The following is a 16,063-nucleotide window of genomic DNA, read 5'->3' as shown; positions in this document are numbered from 1 at the left end:
GCCCCGTCTACCCTCTTGGTACAATTAAGATCTTATGTACAATTAAGCCGTGCAGCACCACATGTTGTTTTTTCTCCAGATTTCAAAGAAAGTAGGCTTCTCTCATCAAATTCTAATCAAAACTTGCAGCGATAGTATTCCAGCTTACCAATATCATGTCGGTAAAGGAATTGCGTAGAATTCCAGTCAAATTTTTACTAGTTAGTTAAGGAAGAGGAGTGTGAAATATTAGATGAGATAAACATAGTGAGAGAGGAAATATAAAGGGGTTTAGCATCTTTGAAGGTAGATAAATCTCAGGCCTGGGTGAAATGTATCCCAGGCTGTTACAAGAAGCAAGGGAGCAAATAATGGAGGCTCTCCATCATTTTCCATTCCTCTCTGGCTACAGGCATGGTGCCAGAGGACTGAAAAAGTGCTAACGTTATACTGTTGGTTAAAAAGTGAGAAAGGGATAGACCGAGTAATTATAGGCCATTCAGCCTAACCTCGGTGGTGGACAAATTATTGGAAAAAATTCTGAGGGACAGTACTAATCATCATTTAGAAAGGCACAATTAATCAAGGACAGTCAGCAGGGATTTTTTAAGGGAAGGTCGTGTCTGACTAACTTGATTGAATTTTTTGAGGGGGTAACAAAGGTGAGGGTAGTGCATTTGATGTAGTTCACATGGATTTTAGCAAGGCTTTTGACAAGGTCCCACATGGCAAACTAGTCAAAATAAAAGTCCATGGGATCCATGGGAAAGCGGCAAGTTGAATCCAAAATTGACTCAGTGGTAGGAAGCAAAGGGTAATGGTCGATGTGTGTTTTTGTGACTGGAAGGCCGTTCCCAGTGGGGTTCCGTAGGGCTCAGTACTAGGTCCCTTGCTTTTTTTGTGATATATATCAATGATTTTGACTTCAATGTAGGGGGCATGATTAAGAAATTTGTAGATGATACTAAAATCGGCTGTGTGGTTGATACTGAAGAAGGAAGCTGTAGACTGCAGGAAGATATCAATAGGTGGGCAGAAAAATGGCAAATGGAATTCAATCCACAGAAGTGTGAGGTATTGCATTTGGGGAGGCCTAACAAGGCAAGGGATTACACAATAAATGGTAGGATACTGATAAGTGTAGAGGAACAGAGGGACCTTAGAGTGCAATAACCAGGTGGCATAGATTTAAAGATTAGAAGGGAGTTGAGGAGAATTTTTTTCAACCAGAGGGTGGTGGGGGTCTGAAAGGGTGGTAGAGGCAGAAACCCTCAGCGCATTTAAAAAGTACTTAGCTAGGCACTTGAAGTGCCATAACCTACAAGGCTATGGACCAAGAGCTGGAAAGTGGGATTAGGTTCAACAGCTCTTTTTCAGTCGGCACAAGCACAATGGGTCAAATGGCTTCCTTCTGTGCTGTAATCTTCTATGATTCTATGGGCGCGAAATATGGTAGTGCCCCATTTCGTAGAGGTAAAGCTGGTGAGGCGGGACATCCTGCGTCCAGCGAGGATGTCCCGCTCTGGCCACGATATTCGCCTTACCACCCCGTCCAGAAAGTGGAGGGCAATGTCGGGCACTCCACCTCTTGGTGGGGCAGTAATCAAGGCAATGTCAGAGAGCTGCAGCGTTTCAATGTCCCTCCCCTTCAGTTAAAGGGGAGGGCCGCTACGCACTCTGCAGGGCATCTGATGGCCCACACTAGGTCACCAGGGCGGCGTGGTGCCACAGCCGTTGCCCGGCGCCGAGATGCGGTGCCAGGCTGCGTGATGGCAGCCAGGACCACACCGGAAAATGGCGGCGTGGGTGGCGGCCACATCTCCCCTTTAAATACCGACCCAAGAGCGGAGGTCAGCCTGGCTCGCGACCCGCGAGGCTGGCGCTAACACCGCCCGCGGCACCTCGCGGGGCGCAGTCGAATTTCGAGACCTCTCTTTCTCCCCCAGCCCCCGCCCCGCCAATTGCAACCTCTCTTCACCGACCCCCTCCCGCAATAGTATGGAGGCGGAAATAGACGGTCTTGGAGAGGATATGAGGTCGAAGCTCAACTGAAGTGTGAGATCACCCGCCCTGGATCCGAGAAAGACAAATCAAAGTATTTTCTTCATGGTGAGAGACTAGGAGCGGAGGAGGAGCAAAGAGATTTAGGTGTCCATGTACACAAAAGCTAGTGCACAGGTACAAAAAAACGAATCAAATAGTCTAATGGAATGTTGGTCCTTATCTCAATGGAGCTGGAATTTCAAAAGTGAGGAAGTGATGCTTCAGTTGTAGAGAGCTTTGGTCAAACCCCATCTGGAGTACTGCATTAGTTTTGGGTACAGAATCTCAAAGGATATGCAGGAAACTTTTTTATCCGGCACCGACAGGACCGGTGTGGTGCCGGTTGATCAAAAAGTCCAGATTACAGAGAGGTATACTTACCAATGTACGAGAGCCCCGTACACGGCCACAGGTGCAGGAGCCCCAGTTACACAGCACTTGTGCAGGAGTCCCGGTTACACGGCCACAGATCCAGGAGTCCCTGTTGTACGGCCACAGGTGCAGGAACCCCGGTTATACGGCCACAGATCCAGGAACCCCGGTTATACAGCCACTAATATATCGTAAAGCTTACCTGAACCTACTCCTGAATTTTGCCATTTAAGAGAGGCCTTGGAGGTGGTACAGCATAGATTCGCCAGAATAATACCAGGGCGCTGAGGGTTAAATTATGAGGAGAGGTTGCATAAACTTGGCTTGTATTCCCTTGAGGTTAGAAGATTGAGAGTGATCTAATCGAGGTGTTTAAAATGACAAAGGGATTTGATAGGACATAGAGAAACTATTTCCTATGATGGGAGAATCCAGAACAAGAGGGAGTAACCTTAAAATTCAGTTTGTGCAATGAATTCCACTGTTGTTAATGGGCTCAATTATGAAACATTGGCCCTCAGATTTTTGATCCAACGAGAATCATAGGGGGCGAAATTCGGCTCCTTTGTGCCTGCCATTAGCGCCTCCGTAGGGCGTTAACAGGGCGCAAAGGGGTTATCACCGGGGGGGCGCGAAAAAGTGCCTTCCACGAAATTTCGGCGGGGCGTTACTGAGGTGCCGCGCCCCCACTGGTAGCTCCCCGGGCCGTCACGCCTCCGATGACATCATCGACGTGCACCACGACCCCTTACCACCCCGTCGCGTCCCCTTGCCGCCCCACGGCAGAAATTCGACTGCGCCAAGCAAGGCTAGCACTGACACCGCTGGTGGAAGCCTCGCGGGGCACAGTTGAATTTCACCCCCCCTCCCCACCATCCCCCCCCCCCCCCACCCCCGACGATAACCCCTTTGAGAAGAGGCCACGATCAGAGCTGGCAGAAGCTAAAGGCTTCCTTGAAGGGCTGGAGGGAGCACCCCTGCTATTCCAAGGCCACAAAGAGTGCTGAAAAAGGCACTTACCTTGTGGAGCCGGCAGGTCCAGCCTCCCTTTCAATGAAGAGTTTCCCAACTCTTGGAAAACCCATACAGCAGCAGTGAATTCTTAATTGAGCTCCCAATTGCACTGTGGTAGCCCGATTTGAATATGAATTAATGGCATAAATAGATCTAGTTGGCATTACTGAGATGTGGTTGCAGGATGACCAATGTTGGTAACTAAATATTCCAGGGTACTTGACTTTTAGAAATGATAGGCAAAATGGAAAAGGTGGGGGGGAGGGGGTGTTAGGCCTGATAACAAAGCATGAGATAAAGACAGTGGCGAGAAAGGATCTTAGCCCAGAAAATCAGGATGTAGAATCATTTTGGGTAGAGCTAAGAAATAACAAAGGGCAAAAAGGTGAAGTAGTTTATAGGCCCCCTAGCAGCAATCAAAGTGTTGGACAGAGTATAAATCAGGAACTTAGAGGAGCATGTAACAAGGGTAATGCAATAATCCTGAGGGATTTTAATCTTCATATAAACTGGGGAAACCAAATTGTCAAAAGTAGTTTGAAGGACAAGTTCATGGAATGCATTCGAGACAGTTTTTTAGAACAGTATGTTGAGGAACCAAGTAGGGACCAGGCTATTTTAGATCCAATATTGTGTAATGAGACAGGGTTAATTAGTAATCTTATAGTAAAGTATCCTCTGGGGAAGACTGATCATAATCTGATAAAATTTCATATTATGTTTGAGAATTATGTGGTTAAGTCCAAAACTAGCGTCTTAAATTTAAACAAAGTCAATTACGGAGGTATGAGGGGCAAGTTGGCTAAGGTAGATTGGGAAATTAGATTAGAAGATATGTTTTAATTTATTTGTTTATGGGGTGTGGGCGTCGCTGACGAGGCCAGCATTTATTGCCCATCCCTAGTTGCCCTTGAGAAGGTGGTGGTGAGCTGCCTTCTTGAACTGCTCAAGGTACTCCCACAGTGCTGTTAGGGAGAGAGTTCCAGGATTTTGACCCAGCGATGATGAAGGAACGGCGATATACTTCCAAGTCAGGATGGTGTGACTTGGAGGGGAACTTGAAGGTGGTGGTGTTACCATGCGTCTGCTGCGCTTATTCTACTAGGTGGTAGAGGTCGCAAGTTTGAGAGGGGCTGCCGAAGAAGCCTTGGTGAGTTGCTGCAGTGCATCTTGTAGATGGTACACACTGCAGCCATGGTACGCCGGTGGTGGAGGAAGTGAACGTTTAAGGTGGTGGATGGGGTGCCAATCAAGCGGGCTGCTTTGTCCTGGATGGTGTCGAACTTCGAGTGTTGTTGGAGCTGCACTCATCCAGGCAAGTGGAGAGTATTCCATCACACTCCTTACTTGTGCCTTGTAGATAGTGGAAAGGCTTTGGGGAGTCAGGAGGAGAGACACTCGCCGCAGAATACCCAGCTTCTGACCTGCTCTTGTTGCCACAGTATTTATGTGGCTGGTCCAGTTAAGTTTCTGGTCAATGGTGACCCCTAAGATGTTGATGGTGGGGGATTCAGCGATGGTAATGCCGTTGAATGTCAAGAGGCGGTGGTTAGACTCTCGCTTGGAGATAGTCATTGTCTGGCACTTGTGTGGTGCAAATGTTACCTGCCACTTATCAGCCCAAGCCTGAATGTTGTCCAGGTCTTGTTGCATGCAGGCAAAGACTGCTTCATTATTTGAGGAGTTGCGAATGGCACTGATGGAAGATAAACAAGAGTGAAAATTTAAAGAAATAGTTCCTAATTCTCAACGAATATATATTCCCTTGAGGAATAAAAACTCTATGGGAAAAGTGGTCCAACCGTGGCAAACTAGAGATGTTAAGGATTCTATTAGATTAAAAGAAGGGGCTTACAATGTTGCCAAAAGGAGTAGTAAGCCTCAGGGTTGGGAGTGTTTTAGAAACCACAAAGTATGACCAATAAATTTATGAAGAGGGAGAAAACAGAATATGAGAGTAAACTAGCAAGAAATATAAAAACAGATTGAAAGAGCTTCTGCAAGTATGTAAAAAGGAAGAGATTAGCAAAAGTAAACATAGGTCCCTTAGAGGCAGAGGCAGGAGAAATTATAATTGGTAATAAGGAAATGGCAGAGATGGTAAACAAATATTTTGTATCTGATTACACCGTAGAAGACACAAAAAACATATTGGAAATTGTGGGGCACCAAGAGTCTAATGAGAGTGAGGAACTGAAAGTAATTATTAGTAAAGAAAAGTACTGGAGAAATTAATGGGACTAAAAGCTGACAAATTCCCTGGACCTGATTGCTTTCATCGCAGGGTTTTAAAAGAGGTGGCTGCAAAAATAGTGGATGCATTGGATGTGATCTTCCAAAATTCAAAGATCCTAGAACAGTCCCTGTGGATTGGAAGGTAACAAATGTAATCCTGCTATTCAAGAAAGGAGGGAGAGAGAAAACTGAGAATTATAGGCCAGTTAACCTGACATCAGTAGTAGGGAAAATGCTAGAATCTATTATTAGGGACGTGGTAACAGGGCACTTGGAAAATCATAATATGATTAGGCAGAGTCAACTTGGTTTTATGATAGGAAAATCGTGTTTCACAAAACGATTAGAGTTTTTTGAGAGTGTAACTAGCAGGGTAGATAAAGAAGCACCAGTAGATGTAGTATATTTGGATTTTCAAATGGCATTTGATAAGGTGCCACACAAGAGGTTGTTACACAAGATTAGGGCTCATGGGATTGGGAATAATATATTAGCTTGGATTGAGGTCAGAAAACAGAGAGTAGGAATAAACGGGTAATTTTCGGGTTGGCAGGTTGTAACTAGTGGGGTACCGCAAGGATCAGTGCTTGGGCCTCAGCTATTTACAATCTATATCAAGACTTAGGTGAGGGGACCAAGTGTAATGTATTCAAGTTTGCTAACGATACAAAGCTAGGTGGGAAAGTAAGCATGAGGAGGACGCAAAGGGATATAGACAAGTTAAGTGAGGGGGCAAGCAGGTGGCAGATGAAGTATAATGTGGGGAAATGTGAAATTATCCACTTTGGTAGGAAGAATAGAAAAGCAGAATATTTTTTAAAGGGTGAGAGACTAGTAAATGTTGGTATACAGAGGGATTTGAGTGTCCTTGTACACGAATTACAGAAAGTTAGCATGCAGGTGCAGCAAGCAATTAGGAAGGCAAATGGTATGTTAGCCTTTATCGCAAGGGAGTTGGAGTATAAGGGTAAGGAAGTCTTGCTACAATTATGTAGGGCTTTGGTGAGACCACACCTGGAGTACTGTGCATAGTTTTGGACTCCTTACCTAAGGAAGGATATACTTGCCTTAGAGGCGGTGCAACAAAGGTTCACTAGATTGATTCCTGTGATGAGGGGATTGTCCTCTGAGGAGAGATTGAGTAGAATGGGCCTATATTCTCTGGAGTTTAGAAGAATGAGAGGTGATCTCATTGAAATGTATAAAATTCTTTGAGGGCTTGACAGGGTAGATGCTGAGAGACTATTTTCCCTGACTGGAGAGTCCAGAAGTAGGGGTCATAGTCTCAGGATAAGGGGTCGGCCATTTAGGACCTTCTTCCTCCCGTCTTCGGGGGGGGGGGGGGGAGGGTTAATTTCGAGGCCATAATGCCTCTACTTACAAAAAAGTTTAATTTAAGCTCTTTGCTGTCAGCAGAGCATCAGTAGTATGGATTAGTACACAGAACTGGGCTCAGCTTCCTCTGTAATCAAGTGTAAATTGCTCACATACCAAAATAGATTGCTTACCTTTGTAGGGGCTTCAAATAGATAAAATCTCCACACACTGCAGGAGTCTGTCCCTTGTCCTATTGATCATGGATCAACATTGCAGAAAGTGATGTCATAATGCTAATTGTTGACCTGTGATTGGCTGATCCCAGCCTCCATTAAAAAGGCGGTAGCTCACCAGAGTGTCCGCTCATTTTGCACCTTAGCTACAGTGGCCTGGAATTTGCAGTCAGCGGCAGTGTAGGAGCAGTGAATGACTGACCGCAACTTCAGGATTTCTGCCTTAGGATGCGCATGCGCTACATCCTGAAGTTGTGGTCAGTTTCAAAGGGATAACAACAGCAAACGCTGTTTGTTCACTGTTATTAACCTCCACAGATTCCGGGCCAGTAACCAGGAGGTGCACCTTGACTGCTGGATAGAAACCCTGATCAGAGCTTGCGTGGGCTGACAGGAGGTAGCAATGCAGAAAATGTATCCATTGGAACAGGATGAGGGATGCGCTCCTGCAGTGAGTGGAGAATGCTGAATAAAGAGAGCCAATATAAAAATAATATGCTTTTGGTAAGATAAACTAAGACTTCTTTTTCAAATTTCCTCTGTCATTTTAGTTTCTCCAGATGATGCACCATTCCCCAATCAGCAGGCAATCTGCTCTAATGCCCGTCTCTCAGAAACTGGCCACTAGGAGGTAGAACAAATGTTTTCAAGATGACCTGCCATCTGACTTTCTCTGCTTCCCTGGTGGGAAACTGCATTTGGGAACTTGCCCATTAATGATATGGCTGAGATTGAAATTTCACAGCACTGGGGAATTACACACATTAATCCAGGTGGTACCACTCTATGGCACATCACGTTAAGCTCAGCACACCATACCAGCAGATTCTTCTATATCTTGATTTTGAATTTTCCTTGTCCCTGCTGATCCATGGTAACTTCCTCGTTTAGAAGACCAAGGAGAGTAGCCTTTGGAAATTACAAAAACAGTTGTAAAGCAAATTTGGACAATGTGGGTGTGTGTTCCTCTTCCCTTCTATAGAATTCAGACTTTTAGGGAAGGCCAAATGTGACAGTCCATCGAGATTGGGGCTCACATTCTCGTCTCCTAGTTGAATTATGGGCTTCCTGAAATAAAAAAAATCTCTATTCCGCAGATTCCCCAAAAGATTTATATAGAATGCAAGGAATTGTGGATTTGGTATTTGAGGAGATGGAGGAGAGGGTAGTGTTCACATAGTTAAGAAAACATACCTTTGAAAATGGATTAAGTACAGCTTATTTGATAGTAGCTTGGGTAACGGAACTGAAGATAATAAATTAGTCCATCTCTTGATTACAATTTCATATTTAGTGTGACAGTGCTGAGGGATTAATATAGAGGTGGTTACTGATTACTATACAAAATCAAACATGTCCAGATGCAGAATGTGGATTGAAACAATAGTTATTAATAAGCAAATTAGAGATACTAGAAAAGATAATGCTTGTTGTATTAGTGACTTTAGTGAGGTTGTGCACTGTGGGAAAACAGAGGAGTCATTTAGTTTCTGAAAACAATTTCATAAATTGAATGGGCTGGACATTAACATTCAAAATCCCAGGTGCAGGAAATAGTTATTCAAAGACCCTAGCTGTTTAATCTTTGCAACTGTAATACATTTTTAACAACTGGGAGTTTAAACCCAATCTTGGAGCAATAAATCACACTTCTCCCAGGCCATTTAGACCATTATTTTTAAGTATAAGTGGCCAACGGCATGAAAACTGGTTAAATGCAAGAAAATCAAGATAGTCATTGATTTTAATGGAGGTCGAAACTATGATAATTATTTTCTAATTTTTTTTGGCAAAGGTAATGGCAGAGCTGCACAAAAGTCCCAGGAAAATATGGAACGTCATGATTAACGGCGCAAGTCACTTACTCCATCATTTCCTCTTTTACCCCATTCAAGGGTTGCTACAACATAGACTCACCATTACAAAGGTGCAAATCCCCAGGAAAATCTGAGCCATTCATTAGATAAGTCCTACTTAACAGGAAGGATCAAAATAGTTCAAACTTTTTTTTACAAGCTCAGCACTGAAACTTTACACAATGGCAGAGCATTTCTTTTGACATCAATTCAGTTAGAAGTTAATAACTTTGCCGTCAATGGAACACGAGGGCTTGGAAGAAATGCAACTGTCTGGGTGTGTCCCAGTTGTCCAGCTAACAAAAACTGATCAGCACTTTTTTTTTGGCTAAGCCATTGTAAGTAACGAATGTCCAATAATTCAGGTCTGTGTGCTGTCGAGCTTTTTTTTTACATTCAAGACCAAAAATTGTTTTCTCTCTGCAATGCCCTTAAAGTGATAATGGAAAAAACAAAAATCAATTTGTTTCCTAGGCAACAAGCAAGCCTTATTCTAGGTCTTATTAACTCTAAGATTGTGTACATTATGCTTCCAGTCTCGGTCTTTCTTCAGATAAACCTAATCTTGGTCAACACACAATAGTGATAAATTGCTCATGTCGGCTAATCTCACTTTGCTACTTACCTATAAAGTATGTCGACAGGTCAGAGATTACCTCTCTCCAACCTTTTCCAATTTACTGCTGTGCTGCAAATGGATTATCAACGCACTGATGTGAATGTTAATCACGGTTACTCTTACAAACAAATGTCAGACGTGTTATTTATCACAGAATAATGAACTTAAAGCAGAAACAGTCTGCTCACACCACCAAGATGTCACAAGGACAAATGCAATTCAGTTTCAAAAGCTGGGAGGCTATTGGAGTTTTGAGGAAGGTACCTCTTCTGTACCTGACTCCAATTCATTATAAATTATAAAAACAATTTCCGTTAATACAAGTGTATCAGGTTTGATCATCATTCTTCCAAATAAAACAATGTAGCTTTAAGCACTCAGACCAAAAAAGCTGAATCTAAAGAAAGTCTCAAGTATACCATGATATGCTATAATTTTGCAATTATGATACACAAATCTATATTTTGCATTCAAGGTCCTATTTTAATCTGCTGTGGTTAGTGTCATGCAGATCTCAAGATGATCTTCACTGCACTAGAGGCGCTTGTTTCAAAAGAAAATTTTACATTAAATTATACAAGGAATGCAAGATGTGGAAACAATGCATGATCAGCCTGTATAATGTGTTTCTTATTTCACTCGTGAGAAGGATATGTTTTCCCCTTCTTTCATGGAAGTGTTGACTGAAATCTGGGATTTAGTTCACAGGTACAAGTCACCTTCCAGCACTTCGCCAAAATCACCAGCATTCATGTGTGAGTCTTGACAGTGGCTTTCAACATGCCGTTCGACCAGCTGAGCCTGACCCTGTCTCACTTGACATCCACATACATGTACTTCAAGAAAAGGTCTGCATTAGGAGTGTGAATCATGGCTGATTTTTCTCTCCCTAACCCAAGAGCACTGAGATGAATTGTGGTACCCCAGCGATCACACTGACTGAGATCAGCTATTTCCACACAGATCAGTATTGAACCGGGACTTTCCTGTTTATATGGCTCAACTACTCACTGCATAACTTTGATGAACTATCGACGGTGTCCTGAAAGTCATTCTAGATACGTACATTGCAATCTGTATAGAGGAGAGATGGGATTGCTCACTGGTCAAGTAAAAGACATATTACACTGATGACTGCATTGTGGCTCATAGTAACAAAGGAACAGGAGTAGGCCATTTAGCCCCTCGAGCCTACTCTGCCATTCAATGAGATCATGCCTAATCTGTGACCTAACTCCATATACCCGCCTTTGCCCCATATCCCTGAATACCTTTGGTTAACAAAAATCTATCAATCTCCGATTTAAAATTAACAAATGATCTAGCATCAACTGCTATTTGCAGAAGAGAGTTCCAAACTTCTACCACTATTTGCATGTACAAATGTTTCCTAATTTTACTCCTGAAAGGTCTGGCTCTAATTTTTAGACTATGCCCCCTAGTCCTAGACTCCCCAACCAGCAGAAATAGATTCTCTCTATCTACCCTATCTGTTCCCCTTAATATCTTGACAACTTCGATCAAATCACCCCTTAACCTTCTAAATTCCAGGGAATACAACCCTATTTTGTGCAATCTCTCCTTATAATTAAACCTTTGGAATCCAGGTATCATTCTGGTAAATCTACGCTGCACTCCCTCCAAAGCCAATATATCCTTCCTAAGGTATGGTGCCCAGGACTGCTCAAAGTACTCCATGTGTAGTCTAACCAGGGCTTTTTGCATGATTGTGATTAATGAAAAGCTTGTATTTGGGAGGGGAGTGAAAAGATTAAGAAATGACACTTTGGGTGTGAATGTTCTGTACTCACTTTAATTGAAATCCTGTTCAGTATATTCCCTGTTTTCAGCTTATACTGCAGCATTCATATATGCCTGCTTTCCCCATGGTTTATCTCCACTTTTAGAAACTGATGAAAGCATATAGTCATTTAGAGTGGCTACTGATAAACAACTCCACATGGATCTCTGAGAAGTCAAGAAGAAAGCACTGGCTGAACAGTGCTGCTGTTAAGAGCACTTGACGAAGCACTTTGTGAACTGCAGAATTTAGCTGCTTTGTGTTCAAGGGCAGGCATGCATTACTTCCACTAATAGTACATTATAACATGAAGAAGGCAAACTGCTTCTCAGAATGACATCAGGGAGTCCATTTTTCATGGGTCCCAAGAACAGAGATTGGAAAATATGAACCTCTTCCCATTAATGAAGACCAACAGCACACAAGAACAGTAAAAAGAGCAACGCACTGTTTAAAGTTATCGGTTTATTTTCAGCACCATTCTCTCCCTGAGCCCTAGCACCAACATAAAAAATGCCTTTTGACTTGCAACTTGGAAAAGTGGTTTGCTGTTAATTTTTTCAAATCATTTTAAGAAACATCAATACCATGCATTCTTAGTTTTAAGTTACATTTTAATATTTTGTTGGCTTGGGTACATCAGTAAATTCAATTTCTTCAGCATTGGGAACTAATTTGGTTAAGTTATGTAACATAGTGGCCTAGAAATTCGGTAGGCTTAGCGCCGCTTTTGAGGCGCTAGAGGGACTAGCGCCGGAGTTATGGCCAGTTTGGAAATTGAGTGGGTCCCTAAATCGGCGTTAGGCCGTTAGCGCTGCGCCGGCACCGATGACGTCATCGGTGTGCGCAGCGTCCCGGTTGCCATGGTAACCCGCCCGAACTCCGAAATTGACTTGCGGCCGCCTCGCCCGTGGCAGCCGCAAGCAACGTTCTGGCAGAGGTGCCTTACTGGACTTTGTGCTGGCGCATTAAAGGCCCCGCGGCGGCCGGCCGCTTTCCCGCCGGCCGCCTGGCCGCAGCTCCCTCCCCGGACTTCTCCCCCCCCCCCCCCGGGACAGATGCAAGCCCGGCACTTGTCCGAGGTGCCGGGCTCATTTTTACAATGATTTTCGCGGGCCGCGGCCGGGTGCAGGCAGCTCCTCCTTAAGGGAAGGAGGAGGCCTGCACTTCCCGAACCTGCCGCACCGCAGCGGGCGCTGCAGCGCCGGAATAGCGCCGCAATTCAGCGCGTAGCGCCAGTTTTCAGGTGCAAACAGCTTTCAGCAGCGCCGGCAGCCGTTTGCGCACAGAACTAGTGAATTTTTGGCCCGCCCAGCGCGACTTAGCTCCGGCACTAACTTCCGGCGCTAAAGCCGTCGCTGCGCCAAAACCCAATTTCTAGGCCTACATGTATGTACATTTATTAAGTATGGAAAGAAGTTCTTCACACAATATGATAATATTCTGCATTTTGCACAGCAGCGTGTAGTTATCTCAACTTTTACTCGTCTACTGCTTATTTTATGTACAATGTAACATTCCAATACAGGCCAGAGAGATGTTGAATAATGTTATCAGTCTGTTTGGAGTGAGTTCTCTCAATGCAGCACAGCTAACGTTCAATCAACAACAAAAACTTGTATTTATATAGCACCTTTAACATAGTAAAATGTCAGAAGGCGCTTCACAGGGGTGTTATGCAGCAGAATTTGACACTGAACCGCATAAGGAGAAATTAGGGCAGATGAGCAAAAGCTTGGTCAAAGAGGTAGGTTTTAAGGAGCATCTTAAAGGCAGAAAGAGAGGAAGAGAGGCAGAGAGATTTCGGGAGGGAATTCCAGAGCTTAGGGCCTAGGCAACAGAAGGCATGGCCACCAATGGTTGAGCGATTAAAATCAGGACTGCTCAAGAGGTCAGAATTAGAGCAGTGCAGATATCTTGGAGGGAGGGGGGTGGTGCTGTGGGACTAGAGGAGAAGGAGGAGATGACAGAGATGGGGAGGGGCGAGGCCATGGAGGGATTTGAAAACAAGGATGAGAATTTTAAAATTGAGGCGTTGCCGGACCAGGAGCTAATGTAGGTCAGCAAGCACAGGGGTGATGGGTGAACAGGACTCGGTGTGAGTTAGGATGCGTGCATCAGAGTTTTGGATCACCTCAAGTTTATGTAGGGTAGAATGTGGGAGGCCAGCCAGGAGTTCATTGGAATAGTCAAGTCTAGAGGTAACAAAGGCATGGATGAGGGTTTCAGCAGCAGATGAGCTGAGGTGGGGCGGAGATGGGCAATGTTATGGAGGTGGAAATAGGCGGTCTTAGGGATGGCGCGCATATGTGGCCAGATGCTTATTCTAGGGTCAAATATGACACTAAGGTTGCGAACAGTCTAATTCTGCCTCAGACAGATGCTACGGAGAGGGATGGAGTCAGTGGCTAGGGAATGGAGCTTGTGACAGGGACCGAAAACAATGGCTTCGGTCTTCCCAATATTTATTTGGAGGAAATTTCTGTTCATTCAGTACTGGATGTCAGATAAGCAGTCTGACAATTTAGAGACAGTGGGGGCTTTAGAGAACAATAATCCTTAACCTGGTCAGTATTTGAAACCAAGGATGGAATTTGGTAATATTGTGATACAGTTGTGCAAAACAGAATGTATTTTACACTGTGATAAGCAGAAAGAATAATTTTGTATTACATTGTACCAACTTGGTTTTTAGTTACATTCACCTCAAGAGCAAAAATTGCAGTGCATAAGCATAATGTACTTGGACAATTGCCATATTAGAGAATTGTAGTTGGAATTTTGTGCGGCTCAAATACTTCTTGGACTAAGAGTAATTCAAGTCTAACTTAAATAGTGCAACATTTTCTGCAATTTCCTTAATATCCATGATCAGGAATTCAAAATTAACAGCAAACATCAAGACTGACCATTTCTATACTGTTAAAAGCATCCACCTTCAGAAATTAAGTCATTTGCTAACCAGAGGAAAAAAACACTGCAGTAAGGTACTGTAGCTGAACCATCCATTTATACTTGGATAGTATTTTCCATGACCACTCTTTCTGCAAAAAGGTTCTACAGTTGTAGGATTAATGCTGCTTTTGAGAGGAAAGCAAAATGTAAGTTATAGCAATGGGCCTTTTATATATTGTGCCATTAGGGTAATTAGATTGCATTTTGTGGCAACAACAACTTGTATTTATATAGTGCCTTTAACGTAGTAAAACATCCCAAGGCGCTTCACAGGAGCGTTAGGAAACAAAAATTGACACTGAGCCACATAAGGAGATATTAGAACAGATGACAAAAAGCTTGGGCAAAGAGGTAGGTTTTAAGGAGCGTCTTAAAGGAGAGCGAGAGCGGTAGAGAGGCGGAGAGGTTTAGGGAGCGAATTCCAGAGCTTAGGGCCTAGGCAGCTGAAGGCACAGCTGCCAATGGTGGAGGGATGTAAATCGGGAATGCACAAGAGGCCAGAATTGGAGGAGCGCAGAGATCTCGGAGGGTTGTACGGCTGGAGGAGGCTAGAGAGATAGGGAGGGGCAAGGCCAAGGAGGGACATCAAAGTGTAATAAATACCCAATGGGAACGGAAGATCTTTCAATTTTATATATTTCAAACAACTTCAGGTACTGTGTAGTACTGATCAAATATAATGCAAAACTCTCCTTGCATTGCTCTGATAAAGGCCTCGACCTTCACCTCAACAAAGCATTCCCCTTCTGTGCATGGATGGAATTTCCATTTCTTGTGCTCTACTGCATCTAAAGATCTATGCAACTAAAACTGTAGATTGAGGGTCAAATGATACTGAATGAAGGCATCTTTCCATTGTTAAATAATGTCTTCCAGCTGGACTGTCATCACCCAGAGTCATTTCACTTTGGATTCTTAAGAGCTTTCAGTGAGAGGACTCCTCCTAGCCCCAAACTGATCCAAGGCTAGGTCCCAAAAATAAAATACACCCTAAACACTGTGCTATACAGGCTTACCAGCTCTATAAATTACGAGACTGCAATAATACCCAGTTTTAAGTAATTGGTTTATTTTTGAAACACACACACACACATATTGTGCTGTCAATAAAACTTATATCTGGTCTTACCTTATTTGGAACAACAGTATCAAACATTTGGTAAATTCATCATTAACACATTGGAACTTTTGCAATGTGTCATCTACAAAATGTTTAGCTAGGACACAGTAAGAGTGACATCATAATGCACAATAGTAATAACCACTAATCTAGTTTAGATAACTAGCATCTTCATCTTCATGCTACATTCAGTTGAGCAGACAGATGGGTTATTTCTGGCAAAAGGCAAAATGGTTAGTGAAGGGAAAATTGGAAACAAAAAGGCACGGAGACAAATATATATTTTCTGTTCTCAGCAGAAACAGTTAATTAGTTAAAGCAAAAGAAAAGCCCACAATATTGCAGGATGTTCTATAATAAGCATTATATTTTTGCTGTGGAATTAGCATACTTGTCTAATCTAAAGCTCGTTATTAACAAATGTACCTGTTACAAAATATTCACATCCAGGAAAGGCCTCCTTCCCAGCGTGGCTGTACAATGTTCTCTATACCTGTGAAAGTATGGTGTAGATGGTAG

General features: G+C 43.4%; 1 protein-coding gene across 2 annotated transcripts in view; it reads right to left on the bottom strand.

Moving 5' to 3' along the window:
- Positions 1 to 16,063, bottom strand: part of LOC147109466 (RNA-binding protein Nova-1) — a 335,167-nt gene that overhangs the window by 83,118 nt on the left and 235,986 nt on the right. The window lies entirely within an intron of this gene.

This window comes from Somniosus microcephalus, chromosome 12 (assembly GCF_052327205.1).
Source record: "Somniosus microcephalus isolate GS21.2 chromosome 12, FLI_Smic_1.0, whole genome shotgun sequence".
NCBI lineage: Eukaryota > Metazoa > Chordata > Chondrichthyes > Squaliformes > Somniosidae > Somniosus > Somniosus microcephalus.
The sequence above is the reverse complement of the archived record's forward strand: the minus strand, read 5'-3'. Positions and strand labels throughout refer to the sequence as shown.